This window comes from Leopardus geoffroyi, chromosome C3 (assembly GCF_018350155.1).
Source record: "Leopardus geoffroyi isolate Oge1 chromosome C3, O.geoffroyi_Oge1_pat1.0, whole genome shotgun sequence".
Classification (NCBI taxonomy): Eukaryota; Metazoa; Chordata; class Mammalia; order Carnivora; family Felidae; genus Leopardus; species Leopardus geoffroyi.
Genome location: NC_059338.1, coordinates 53,847,607 through 53,860,772, shown reverse-complemented (window position 1 = coordinate 53,860,772; position 13,166 = coordinate 53,847,607). Strand labels below are relative to the sequence as shown.

Here is a 13,166-nt window from a genome sequence, read left to right as displayed (position 1 = left end):
AATATACAGTGTAATAATGATTTCAGGAATAGAATTTAGGGATTTATCACTTACAGATAACACCCAGTGTTCATCTGAACAAGTGCCCCCCTTAATGCCCCTTGCCCATTTAGCCCATCCCCCCACCCAATAGCCCCTCCAGTAATCCTCAGTTTGTTCTCTATATTTAAGAGTCCCTTATGGAGACACCTGGGTGGCTCAGTTGGTTAAGCATCCAACTTCGGCTCAGGTCATGATCTCCAGTCCGCGAGTTAGAGCCCTGAGTCAGGCTCTGTGCTGACAGCTCAGAGCCTGGAGCATACTTTGTATTCTGTGTCTCCCTCTCTCCCTCTCTCTCAAAAGTAAATAAACATAAAAAAAAGTTTTTTTTAAAGAGTGCCTATGGTTTGTCTCACTGATTTTATATTATTTTTGTTTCCCTTCCCTTATTTTCATCTGTTTTGTATCTTAAATACCACATATGAGTGAAATCATATGATATCTTTGACTGACTTATTTCGCTTAGCATAACACACACTAGTTCCACCCATGTTGTTGCAAATGGCAAGATTTCATTCTTTTTGATTGCCGAGTAATACACACACACACACACACACACACACACACACACTAAGTCTTCTTTATCTATTCATCAGTTGATGGATATTTGGGCTCTTCCCATACTTTGGCTATTGTCAATAGTGCTGCTATAAACATTGAGATGCATGTGCCCTTTGAAACAGCACACCTGTATTCCTTGGATAAATACCTAGTAGTGCAATTGCTGGGTCATAGAGTAGTTCTATTTTAAATTTTTTGAGGAACCTCCATACTGTTTTCCAGAGTGGCCACACCAGTTTGCATTCCCACCAGCAGTGCAAAAGAGTTCCTCTTTGCGTCCTCACCAACATCTATTGTTGCCTGAGTTGTTAATTTTAGCCATTCTGACTGGTGTGAGGTGGTATCTCATTGTGGTTTTGATTTGTATTTCCCTGATGATGAGTGATGTGGAGCATCTTTTCATGTGTCTGTTAGCCATCTGGATGTTTTCTTTGGAAAAGTGTCTATTCATGTCTTTTGCCCATTTGTTTACTGGATTATTTGTTTTTTGGGTGTTGAGTTTGATAACTTCTTTATAGATTTTGGATACTAACCCTTTATCTGATATGTCATTTGCAACTATCTTCTCCCATTCTGTTGGGTGCCTTTTAGTTTTGCTGACTGTTTCCTTTGCAGTGCAGAAGATTTTTATCTTGATGAGGTCCCAATAGTTCATTTTTGCTTTTAATTCCCTTGCCTTTGGAGATGTGTCAAACAAGAAATTGCTGCAGCTGAGGCCAAAGAGGTTATTGCCTGTTTTCTCCTCTAGGAGTTTGATGGCTTCCTGTCTTACATTTAGGTCTTTCATCCATTTTGAGTTTATTTTTGTGTCTGGTGTAAGAAAGTGGTCCAAGTTCATTCTTCTGCATGTCGCTGTCCAGTTTTCCCAATGCCATTTGCTGAAGAGACTTTTTTCCATTGGATGTTCTTTCCTGCTTTGTCAGTTGCCATATATTTGTGGGTCCATTTCTGGGTTCTTTATTCTATTCCATTGATCTATGTGTCTGTTTTTGTGCCAGTACCATACTGTCTTGATTATTATAGCTTTGTAATACAGCTTGAAGTCTGGCATTGTATTGTCTCCAGCTTTGGTTTTCTTTGTCAGGATTGCTTTGGCTATTTGGGGTCTTTTCTGGTTCCATACAAATTTTAGGATTGTTTGTTCTAGCTCTGTGAAGAATGCTGGTGTTATTTTGATAGGGATTGCATGCTAGCATTATTGTTAATACAATCATACAAATTATGACAACTATGTGTGCCTTTGGTTTGGAAATTAATCATCTGAATTAAAACTGAAAACATGACCCATCAAATTAGAAAGTTGTTTTTTAGACTAACTGAGGCAACTACTATGGGGGTGAAAAACAGGGAGGCATCATTAAAATGTTTCACACTGGCTTAAAAAAATCAAGTCACAAGTTCATGGTTTCAACCTACCCACAGGATGTATTTATGACTCATTTAACCGGCCAAAGAGGCATATACTACTACTATAAAAAGAATTGAGCAAAAGAATGAATAGATGTATTGAATCTATTAAGTACTGGGCACTTTATGTACTACTACTTCATTTACACCTTCACTAACCTTCTGAAGTCAGTGTTGTTAGCTCCATTAAAAGATACAGAGGAAAGTGAAGGTTAGAGATGCTATACATTGCCCAAGGCCACACTCGTAGTAAGTAGCCAAAGCAAGATTCAAACCTAGGTCTGTTGCCAAATAAAGGGTTTATAAATAGTAGAAAACAACACCTAAATGTTTGTCACTGAGTACAGCAGGGAGAGAGAGGCTAATGATTCCTCCACTTTCTTCCAGAAACCTCTCCTTGGCTCCCTACTTGCCATATTCCCACAATTCCAGTTCTGCTTTACATCAAGGTGTAAACTACCTTTCGCTTGAGGATATCATAACCAGAAGGGTTAATAAAGGAATCAAAAATAAGATGAAGTGAACTACTCTGGATCAGCCAAAATTGGAATTACCTCCCCTCTTTGGCCCAACCTTTCTTTTTAGTATCACAACAAGTGAGAAATTTCAAAAACCAAGAGATAGACACTGGCTCAAGAATTTCATTTTGCCTTTATCCTCTACAAAATGGGGGGCGTGGGGCAAGAAATACCCTGATACCACCCTTATTCTTGCTTTCTGCATGAAGTCTTCAATGAGCTGAAAAGTCCAGGGCCCCTGATTTGCTGGGGGAGGGAAACACTATCTACAGACAAGATGCTGCTAATATGACCAAGAAGACATTCCAAGTGAGATGTTCTGGCTCTTTATACTGCTTTTCTCAAGGCTAATGTTACAGGGCACTGGTAACATCTAATTTTTTTTTCTATTTAATATGCATAGTTTAAAAACAAGAAAATATATTTCTAAACAAAAGAGGATTTTAACAAAAAATTTACATGTTTTTAAAACACCTTTACATGTTTTTCCCCTTGTTGAAGATGGTCTCTTTTCTAGAAAGAAACACACAGATGTTTGTAGTACATTAACCCCATTGCTGTCCCAGAAGAAGAAAAATATTTAAATCAGATTATTTCAAAAGCATCCATATGAGAAAGGGATTTTCCTAGCATCCTCCATAATGTTGTCAATGAGCAATGGATCCCAGAAGAGGGATATAAGGAAGGCCACATGTTAGACATCCTAGTAGCAAGAAAGGTACCATAAATGGAACTGGGAAGGATTAGGGTTCTTTTTTTTTAGTACAAAATGTATTGTCAAATTGGTTTCCATACAACACCCAGTGCTCATCCCAACAGATGCCCTCCTCAATACCCATCACCCACCCTCCCCTCCCTCCCACCCCCCATCAACCCTCAGTTTATTCTCAGTTTTTAAGAGTCTCCCATGGTTTGCCTCCTTCCCTCTCTGTAACTTTTTTTTCCCTTCCTCTTCCCCTCCCCCATGGTCTTCTGTTAAGTTTCTCTGGATCCACATAAGAGTGAAAACATATGGTATCTGTATTTCTCTGTATGACTTATTTCACTCAGCATAACACTCTCCCGTTCCATCCACATTGCTACAAAAGGCCATATTTCATTCTTTCTCATTGCCACGTAGTATTCCATTGTGTATATAAACCACAATTTCTTTATCCATTCATCAGTTGATGGACATTTAGGCTCTTTCCATGATTTGGCTATTGTTGAAAGTGCTGCTATACACATTGGCATACAAGTGTGGATTAGGGTTAATTCTAATTGAAAAATAATCTCTTTGTGGAAGACTACTACTTACTAAATAGAAAGGGAGTCAACTGAGCAGGTAGTTCATAGTAAGGCAAAAGATCAGACAAGAAAAGGAATCTTTTCCTCCATACAGGCACTGTTATCCACTCACTACAATCCTATAAAGTAGGCACTAGCATTGTTCTCATTTACAGATAAGAAAACAAAAAGAGAAGATAAGTACTTTTCTCTGGGTTGCTGTAAGTTTTTTTTAATGTTTACTTATTTTTGAGAGTGAGAGCAAGTGAGTGAGAAGGGGCAGAGAGAGGGGGGACAGAAGATTGAAAGCGGGCTTTGTCACAAACCATGAGATCATTCATGACCTGAGCTGAAGTCAGACACTGAGCCACCCAGGCGCCCCCAGCATTGCTATAAATTAATGAAGGTATATGGTAAGGTCAAAGTCCAAGAATGGGGATGATGAGTCAAAAACAAAAAATAGGCCATGAAGCAAAATACTCACCTATCTAGAATATTTCTCACAGCCTGCCTACCACCACCACTACCAGACTCTGTGAATTGCCCAAATTATGTTGTTCCATGCCTCTACAACTTTGCATATGCTGGGGTTTTTTTCTACCTGAAATAATAATTACAGTAATGAAATAAAATAATACCAGTATAACTTTAATGCTTACTTAGTATTAATACTGGTGTTTTATAAAATGGAATTCAGAATTCACTCTTTTAAATTAGTGAAACTAATACATTTTAAATATGAAATGTATAAACACAGGATATCAAAGAAAAGTATAAGTATGAAATCGATATGTTGTGTATATTTTCATTATATTAGCAATATAAATTGTCAGATAAAACTGAAAAAATTAAGGATAAAAAACACTATAAAGAAATGTAATTAATCATGAAAATTTCAAGTGAAACATTATGTGATTTTTCTAAATGTCCAACAATATCACCAAGATATTTTTGAACAATTTTTTTTTAGCTATTGAAGTTTTTCTCACTCAACATTAGTTGGAAGTGGTTATAAACTAAAACCAAGTATTTTACTTCAAATTATCTCACCTCTAATTTGAAGAGAGAGATCTCTGAATAGCTTTTTGCTCTTTTGCAAACACTGCAATCTTTTTATTAAGAGTAAGCTGTAATTTTTCCCCAGAGAAAATATTGCTGGTTCATATTTGTCTTTTTTAGTTTCTTCATGTAAAAGAGATTCCATTTCAGTTTTCTGATCAAATTCAAAATGATGAGATTCATAGGTGACTTAGTTGGGAAGTTTTGGGACTCAAATTATTCTTACAACAGAAATTTTGCAAAGCCACAATATGGGCCATCCAAATTTGTAGACTTCAGTTTGGCTTTTTGTATACATTGAGCAATTAAATCATTTGTTTTCAATCCATACGTGACTCAAATTTCATTTTTTAAATACAAAATAATACTATTATACCTACAAAAAGACTAGTGTTTCAGTTACCTTAAAATAGTGGGTAAATATTCTAGAATATGAACAAGATTGTAATACTAAAATCTGATACTATGATTACTACACTGCCTGCCATGCCTTATCCCTCAACTCTCCTTTGTCTGGTAAACTCTTGGTCATTCTTCAGGAATCAATATAAGTATCGCCTCCTCTGTGAAGCCTTCCCTGACTGTGTCCAATACTTCCAGGTCAAGTTGACTTCTCTCTCCTCTAAGCTATCTTATACCTTATCTCACCATATAGTAATTACTTATTTATTTACATATTTGTTTTCTGCTAAACTGTGAACTTGCCCAAGTCTGAATTCATTCATATTTCTATAACCTCAGCTCTGAGCACAAGGCTTGGCTGTTCCTCCACCCTTAATAAATGTTTGCTAATTTTATGTGGAAAGAAATTTTTAAACAATAATTTGTTCTGGCTATGCCTGCTTGAGTACAGTCGGGTTTAGTGACCAAAGCCTGGCCAGAACCAGAGGAGGTTCCATAATCAATAAACAAACTACAGAGATCTGTCCTTGGCCCCATAAGAAAACAAGGAATTTCCCAAAAGACCAGAAGTCAGGAAGATGTAACACAAAAGACCTCAAATAGCCAAAGCAACCTTGTGAAAAACAAAAAACAAAAAACAAAAAAACCCAGTATGGTACTGGCATAAAAATATACACAGATCCATTGAACAGATAGAAAGCCCAGAAATGAACCCATAACTGTAGCCAATTAATCTTCAACCAAGTAGGAAAGATTATCCAATGGAAAAAAAGGCAGACTCTTCAAGAAATGTTGCTGGGAAAACTGGACAGCAACATGCAAAAGAATGAAACTGGGCCACTTTCTTAAACCATACACAAAAATAAATTCAAAATGGATACAAGACCTAAATGTGAGACAGGAAACCATAAATATCTTAGAGGAGAATACACACAGTAACCTCTTTGCTATCAGTAGCAACTTCTTTCTAGATGTTGTCTCTGGAGACAAGGGAAACAAAAGCAAAAATAAATTATTGGGACTTCATCAAAATAAAAAGTTTCTGCACAGGGAAGGAAACAATCAACAAAACTAAAAGGCAACTTATGGAATGGGGGAAGATATTTGCTAATGACATATCTGATAAAGGATTAGTATCCAAAATATATAAAGAACTTATAAAACTCAACATTCAAAAGATGAATAATCCAATTTAAAAATGGGCAAAAGAAATGGATAGACACTTTTCCAAAGAAGACATACGGATACCTGAAAAGATGCTCCACATCACTCATCATCAGGGAAACAAAAATCAAAACTACAACGAGATATAACCTCACACCCATCAGAATGGCTAAAATCAACCACTCAAGAAACAACAGGTGTTGGTGAGGATGTGGAGAAAGAGGAAACCTCTTGCATCGTTGGTGGAAATGCCAACTAGTGCAGCCACTCTGGAAAACAGTATGGAGGTTCTTCAAAAGTTAAAAATAGTACTAACCGAGGATCCAGCAATTGCACTAGTAGGTATTTATCAAAAAAATACTAAAATACCAATTCAAAGTGATACATGCACCCCAATGTTTATAGTAGCATTATCTACAATAGCCAAACTATGGAAACAGCCCAAGTGTTCACTGATGGATGAATAAAGATGTGTCATGTATGTATGTACATATACATACATACATACATACATACATACATACATACAATGGAATATTACTCAGCCATCAAAAAGAATGAAATCTTGCCATTTGCAATGACATGGATGGAGTTAGGGAGTATTACACTAAGTGAAATAAGTTAGTCAGAAAAAGATAAATACCATATGATTTCACTCATATGTGAAATTTAAAAAACAAAACAAACTAACAAAGGGGAGAGAAAGAGAGAGAGGGAGGCAAACCAAGAAAGAGACTCTTAACTATAGAGAACAAACTGATGGTTACCAGAGGGGAGGTTGCGGGGGGAATGGGTTATGGGGATCAAAGAGTGCACTTGCTGAGATGAATGATGTATGGAAGTGTTGAATTGCTATATTTTATACATGAAACTAATATTATACTGTATGTAAACTAACTGGAATTTAAGTAAAAACTTTAAAAAAAACATAAGTAGCTTCTGGGACATCCTTAGGAGGGAGAACAAACTTATGATCACAGAGGCAACTGTGGGGCCCATCTCTGTTGGTATAGATGCAAGCCTGGATACTTCGCAGTTCTATGAACAAGGCATTTATTATGATCCAAACTGCAGCAATGAAGACCTGGACATGATATTCCAGTGGTTGGCCATGGTTTTGAAGGAGCAAAATCGGGTAACAATAAATCCTGGATTGTCAAGAACAGCTGGGGTATAGACTAGGGCATGGATGGCTACATAATGATCGCCAAAGACCAGGATAACCACTGTGAAACGGCCTCCGTGGCCAGCTTTCCTACTGTGTGGGATGATGGTAATAAAGAAGCCCTTGATTAGGAAGAGAATATGCAAAAGAGGAATTTTATCTTAACACTGACCATATTTTATTGTGTGGGGTAAAGCAGCTGAACCACTGAAGATCCAAGTGTGATTTGATTCTGTGACATTTTACATTGGTAAATGTTCCTCTCTCATTATCACTGTAAACAGCTTTGTATGAATCTGTCTGATAACTTGTGAATGCTCATGTTTTAAAACAATGTATGAAATCAGCAAAACTAAAAGGCAACCAATGGAATGGGAGAAGATATTTGCAAATAACATATCAGATAAAGGGTTAGTACCCAAAATCTACAAAGAACTTACCAAACTCAATACTCAAAACACAAATAATCCAGTGAAGAAATGGGCAAAAGACATGAATAGACACTTTTCCAAAAAAAAAAGACATCCAGATGGCTAACAGACACATGGAAAAATGCTCAATATCACTCATCATCAGGGAAATACAAATCAAAACCACAATGAGATACCACCTCACACCAGTCAGAATGGCTAAAATTAGTAACTCAAGCAATGGCAGATGTTGGTAAGGATGCCGAAGAGCCCTTTTGCACTGCTGGTGGAACACAAACTGGTGCAGCCACTCTGGAAAACAGTATGGAAGTTCCTCAAAAATTAAAAATAGAAATACCCTACTACCCAGCAATTGCACTACTAGGTATTTATCCAAAGGATGCAGATGTGCTGTTTCAAAGGGGCACATGCACCCCAATGTTTACAGCAGCACAATCGACAATAGCCAAAGCATGGGAAGAGCTCAAATGTCCATCATTGAATGAATGGATAAAGATGTGATATATATATATATATATATATATATGTATATATATATATATATGTATATATATATATATACATATATATATATACATATATATATACACACACACACACACACACACACACACACACACACATATACATGCAATGGAGTATTACTTGGCAATCAAAAAGAATGAAATCTTGCCATTTGCAACAACATGGATGGAACTAGAGTGTATTATGCTAAGCGAAATTGGTCAGAGAAAGAAAATATCATATGACCTCACTCATAGGTGGAATTTAGGATAAAAAACAGATGAACATAAGGGAAGGGAAGCAAAAATAATAGAAAAACAGGGAGGGGGCAAAACATAAGAGACTCAAATACAGAGAACAAACTCAAGGTCACTGGAGGAGTTGTGGGTCGGGGGAGGGGCTAAATGGGCAAGAGGCATTAAAGAGGACACTTGGGAGGAGCACTGGGTGTTATATGTAGGGGATGAGTCACTGGATTCTACTCCTGAAATCATTATTGCATTATATACCAACTAACTTGGATGTACAGTAAATAAATAAATAACAAATAAAATAAAACCATGTGTTAAGTTTTACCTTTTAAAAGAAAACCGTTTGAAAGTGAAAGAAAGAAAGAAAAAGGGAAGGGAAGGGAAGGAAGGAAAGGACAAAAGAAAGAAGAGAATGGTTGTATGGGCAGAGAATGGCTATAAGTATTGGTTATTTCCCTCATGAGCATATGGCTGACTGGGAGCTGCAGGTTGCTGCCAGGATCACAAAAGTATCACACTGCTTATTGCTAGACTGAGGAAAGATCAAAATTCAAAGTGTGGTTTGTACTGAATGTGTATCAGTTTCACACCATCATAAAGTTGAAAAATTGTAAGACGAGCCATCGTTAAGTCAGGAACTATCTGTGGTCCCCCCTTATCCGCAATTTCACTTTTCACAGTTCTGGGCACCTGCAGCCAACAGCGGTCTGGAAGCAGATGATCCTCCTTCCAATGTACCATCAGAAGGTCAATAGCATCCTATTGCTATGTCACAATGCCTACGTCATTCACTTCATCTCATCACGTAGGCATTTTATCATCTCATATCATCACAAGAAGGGTGAGTGCAGTACAATAAGGTATTTTGAGACACATTTACATAACTTTTATTATAGTATAATTTTTCTATTTTATTATTAGTTATTATTAATCTCATACTGTGCCTAGTTTATAAGTTAAACTTTATCATAGAATATATATGTATAGAAAAAAAACATAGTATATATAGGGTTTGGTACTATCTGCAGTTTTAAGTAGCCACCATGGTCTTAGAATGTATGCCCCAGGGATAAGAGGAAACTACTGTACTTGAATAATCATCTTCGTACATGTTTCCTTGTGAGATGTGTGAGATTTTCTCAAAGATATATATCTAGAAATGGGATTCTAGATCATAGGGTACATCTATTTGCAACTTTATATAAATGTTCTTCAAAGTGGTTATACAATTTACACTCCTTCCAGCAGAGTAAAAGAATTCCCACTTCCCCTACCTTCACCAGTACTCAATGCTGTCAGATATTAACATTTTTATCAAGCTACCAGTAGCGGTAGCTCATTGTTGAAATTTGCATTTTAATAATGAATTTGAGGACATTTTTATATACCTATTGGCCATGAACATTTCTCTTCCATGAATTGTTTGTTCCTATCTCTTGGGATCCTGTCTCTCTGCCCCTTTCTCTGCTCTGTCTCTCACTCAAAATAAATAAATAAGCTCTTAAAATAAACAGACAAACATTTTAAAAACATATATATATATATATATATATATATACATACACACATATGTTTATATATATGATATATTTTTCCTTTAATAGCTTTGTTTTCATGCCTTATTTTAAGATACTGAGTGATATCTCAAGAATATAACAATCCTCCTCTATGTTTCACAAAGTTTGAAGTTTTCTCTTTTCATGTTCATATCTTGCATGAAACTGTAATTGATTTTTGTGCACACTACAACGTAGGATCTAATTTAACTTTTTTCCAGATGAATAACCACTGTTCTCCACATATTAAATAGCTCATCATTTCCCCACTGAAATTTAGGGTCAGCTTCTCAGTTTGTATTTTTTAAAAACCTTAATGTGATATTAATTAGATTGATAAGTTAATTTGGAAGAAATTGCCTCTTTATGATATTTAATCTCATTGCCTAAAACATATATTTAATTTGGGTATTCTTTGATGTAATTCAATAAAGTTTAAAGTTTTTGCCATAAATATCTTACAATTCTTTTATCAGATTTATTCCTAATCTCTGTATAGTTTTGCTGTGAATAAGATTTGCATTGTTATTACAGTCTGTGATCATTGATGGTTTATAGAAAGCTACTGATCTGGGATATTGATCTTACGTTCATATTCTTGCTAAATTAAATTCTATTAGTACTAATAGTACACTCCCTTGGAGGGAGTTTCATTTCTTCCACTCAGATCCTTATATTCAGTAGTCTACTGGTAAATATTTACCAACTAATTCTCTGGGAAGAAATCCTTGATTTGTACCATTAGCAATTTCCATGATATATATATACTCCTAACATGGCCAACTTCAAGCTACCAATGCGATGTCAATGAATTACAAACCTCCTGAAATTTTAACAATCAGCTTGCAAGAGCAGGTTAAAGCCAGCTCCAGTACAGTACAGTGTTAGGTCTCTTATTTATTTTTCTTGTCTTACTGTACTAGCTAGGACTGCCACTATAATGACAAATAAAAGCCATGATAGTGAATATCATAGTCTTGTTTCTGATTTAATGAATGTTTCTAAAGATTCAATATCAGGTAACCTTGCTTCAGGTTTTTGATAGAGAGCTTTAAGGAAGGTTTCTTCTATTTCCTTAAGAGCTTTCATGATGAATGAATGCAGCATTGTTTTCAAAAAGACTCTTCTACATCTATTGAAATGATCGTGCAATTTTGTTCATTTAGTCTTTTAATGTAGTGAATTACACTAATATTTTGTCTAATGTTAAAATCAACCTTGCATTTTGGGATAAATCCAACCTAGTACAATACATTTTGTAATACACAATCTTAGATTCAATTTGTTAATATTTTAAGATGTTTGAATCTTTGTTATTAAATGAAATTGGCCTATAATTATTCTTTCTACTACTGTCCTTAACTAGTTTTGCTATAAAAGTTCTATCTCTCATAAAATAAATTAAGCAGTTTTCCAACTCTTTATATTCTCTGAACATTGTATAAGCTAGAGATTACCTATTCCCTAAAAGTGCAATAAACCTTACCTTTTAAAATATCTGAGCCTAGAGTAAGGTGGGGGTGGAGAAAGGAGGCTTATTTTTATTACTTACTCATTTTTTTTTCTTTTTTTTTTTTTAATTTTTTTTTTTCAACGTTTATTTATTTTTGGGACAGTGAGAGACAGAGCATGAACAGGGGAGGGGCAGAGAGAGGGAGACACAGAATCGGAAACAGGCTCCAGGCTCTGAGCCATCCGCCCAGAGCTCGACGCGGGGCTCGAACTCCCGGACCGCGAGATCGTGACCTGGCTGAAGTCGGAAGCTTAACCGACTGCGCCACCCAGGCGCCCCACTCATTTTTTTTTTTTTCAAAATAACCATTGATCTAGTCAAGATTTCTATTTTTTTCTTGAATTAATTTTGGTAATTTACACTTTGTAAGAAAATTGTCTATTTCATCCAAGTTTCCAAATGTATTGTCATAGTTATTTATAATATTTTCTAATGATTTTTGAAGTCTTAGCTTTTCCTTTGTGAATGCTCTATTTTTAAAAATTCCAAATATTATTTATGCTCTCGATCTCTCTGATATTATCAAATATCAAAAATCACCCAATATTATCAAAGGTTTTTCAACTGTGTTGAAAGCAGATTTGGGATTTTTGTTGTTGCTGTTGTTTACTTTCTACAGTTTATTTATTTTTTATAATTTACATCCAAGTTAGTTAGCACATGGTGCAATAATGATTTCAGGAGTAGATTCCTTAAGCCTCTTGCCCATTTAGCCCATCACCCCTCCCACAACCCCTCCAACAACCCTCTGTTTGTTCTCTATATTTAAGAGTCTCTTATGTTTTGTCCCCCTCCTTGTTTTCATATTATTTTTGCTTCCCTTCCCTTATGTTCATCTGTTTTGTGTCTTAAAGTCCTCATATGAGTGAAGTCATATGATATTTGCCTTTCTCTGAGTAATTTCACTTAGCATAATACACTCTAGTTCCATCCACGTAGTTGCAAATGGCAAGATTTCATTCTTTTTGATTGCCAACTAATACTCCATTGTATATATACATATACACAATCTTCTTTATCCATTGATCAGTCAGTGGACATTTGGGCTCTTTCCATACTTTAGCTATTGCTGATAGTACTGCTATAAACATTGGGGTACATGTGTCCCTTTGAAACAGCACACCTGTATCCCTTGGATAAATACCTAGTAGTGCAATTGGTGGGTCATAGGGTAGTTCTATTTTTAATTTTTTGAGGAACCTCCATACTGTTTTCCAGAGTGGCTGCACCAGTTTGCATTCCCAAGCAGGTTTTGGTTTTGTTGATCCTCTCTATTGTTTCTTTATTTTCAATATCATTACTTCTACTTTTTTCCTACTCTTCTTCTACT

The 13,166-nt window shown here is 35.8% G+C and overlaps 1 protein-coding gene across 6 annotated transcripts in view; it reads right to left on the bottom strand.

Moving 5' to 3' along the window:
- ANKRD45 (ankyrin repeat domain 45) overlaps positions 1-13,166 on the bottom strand; it is a 48,673-nt gene that overhangs the window by 26,934 nt on the left and 8,573 nt on the right. The window lies entirely within an intron of this gene.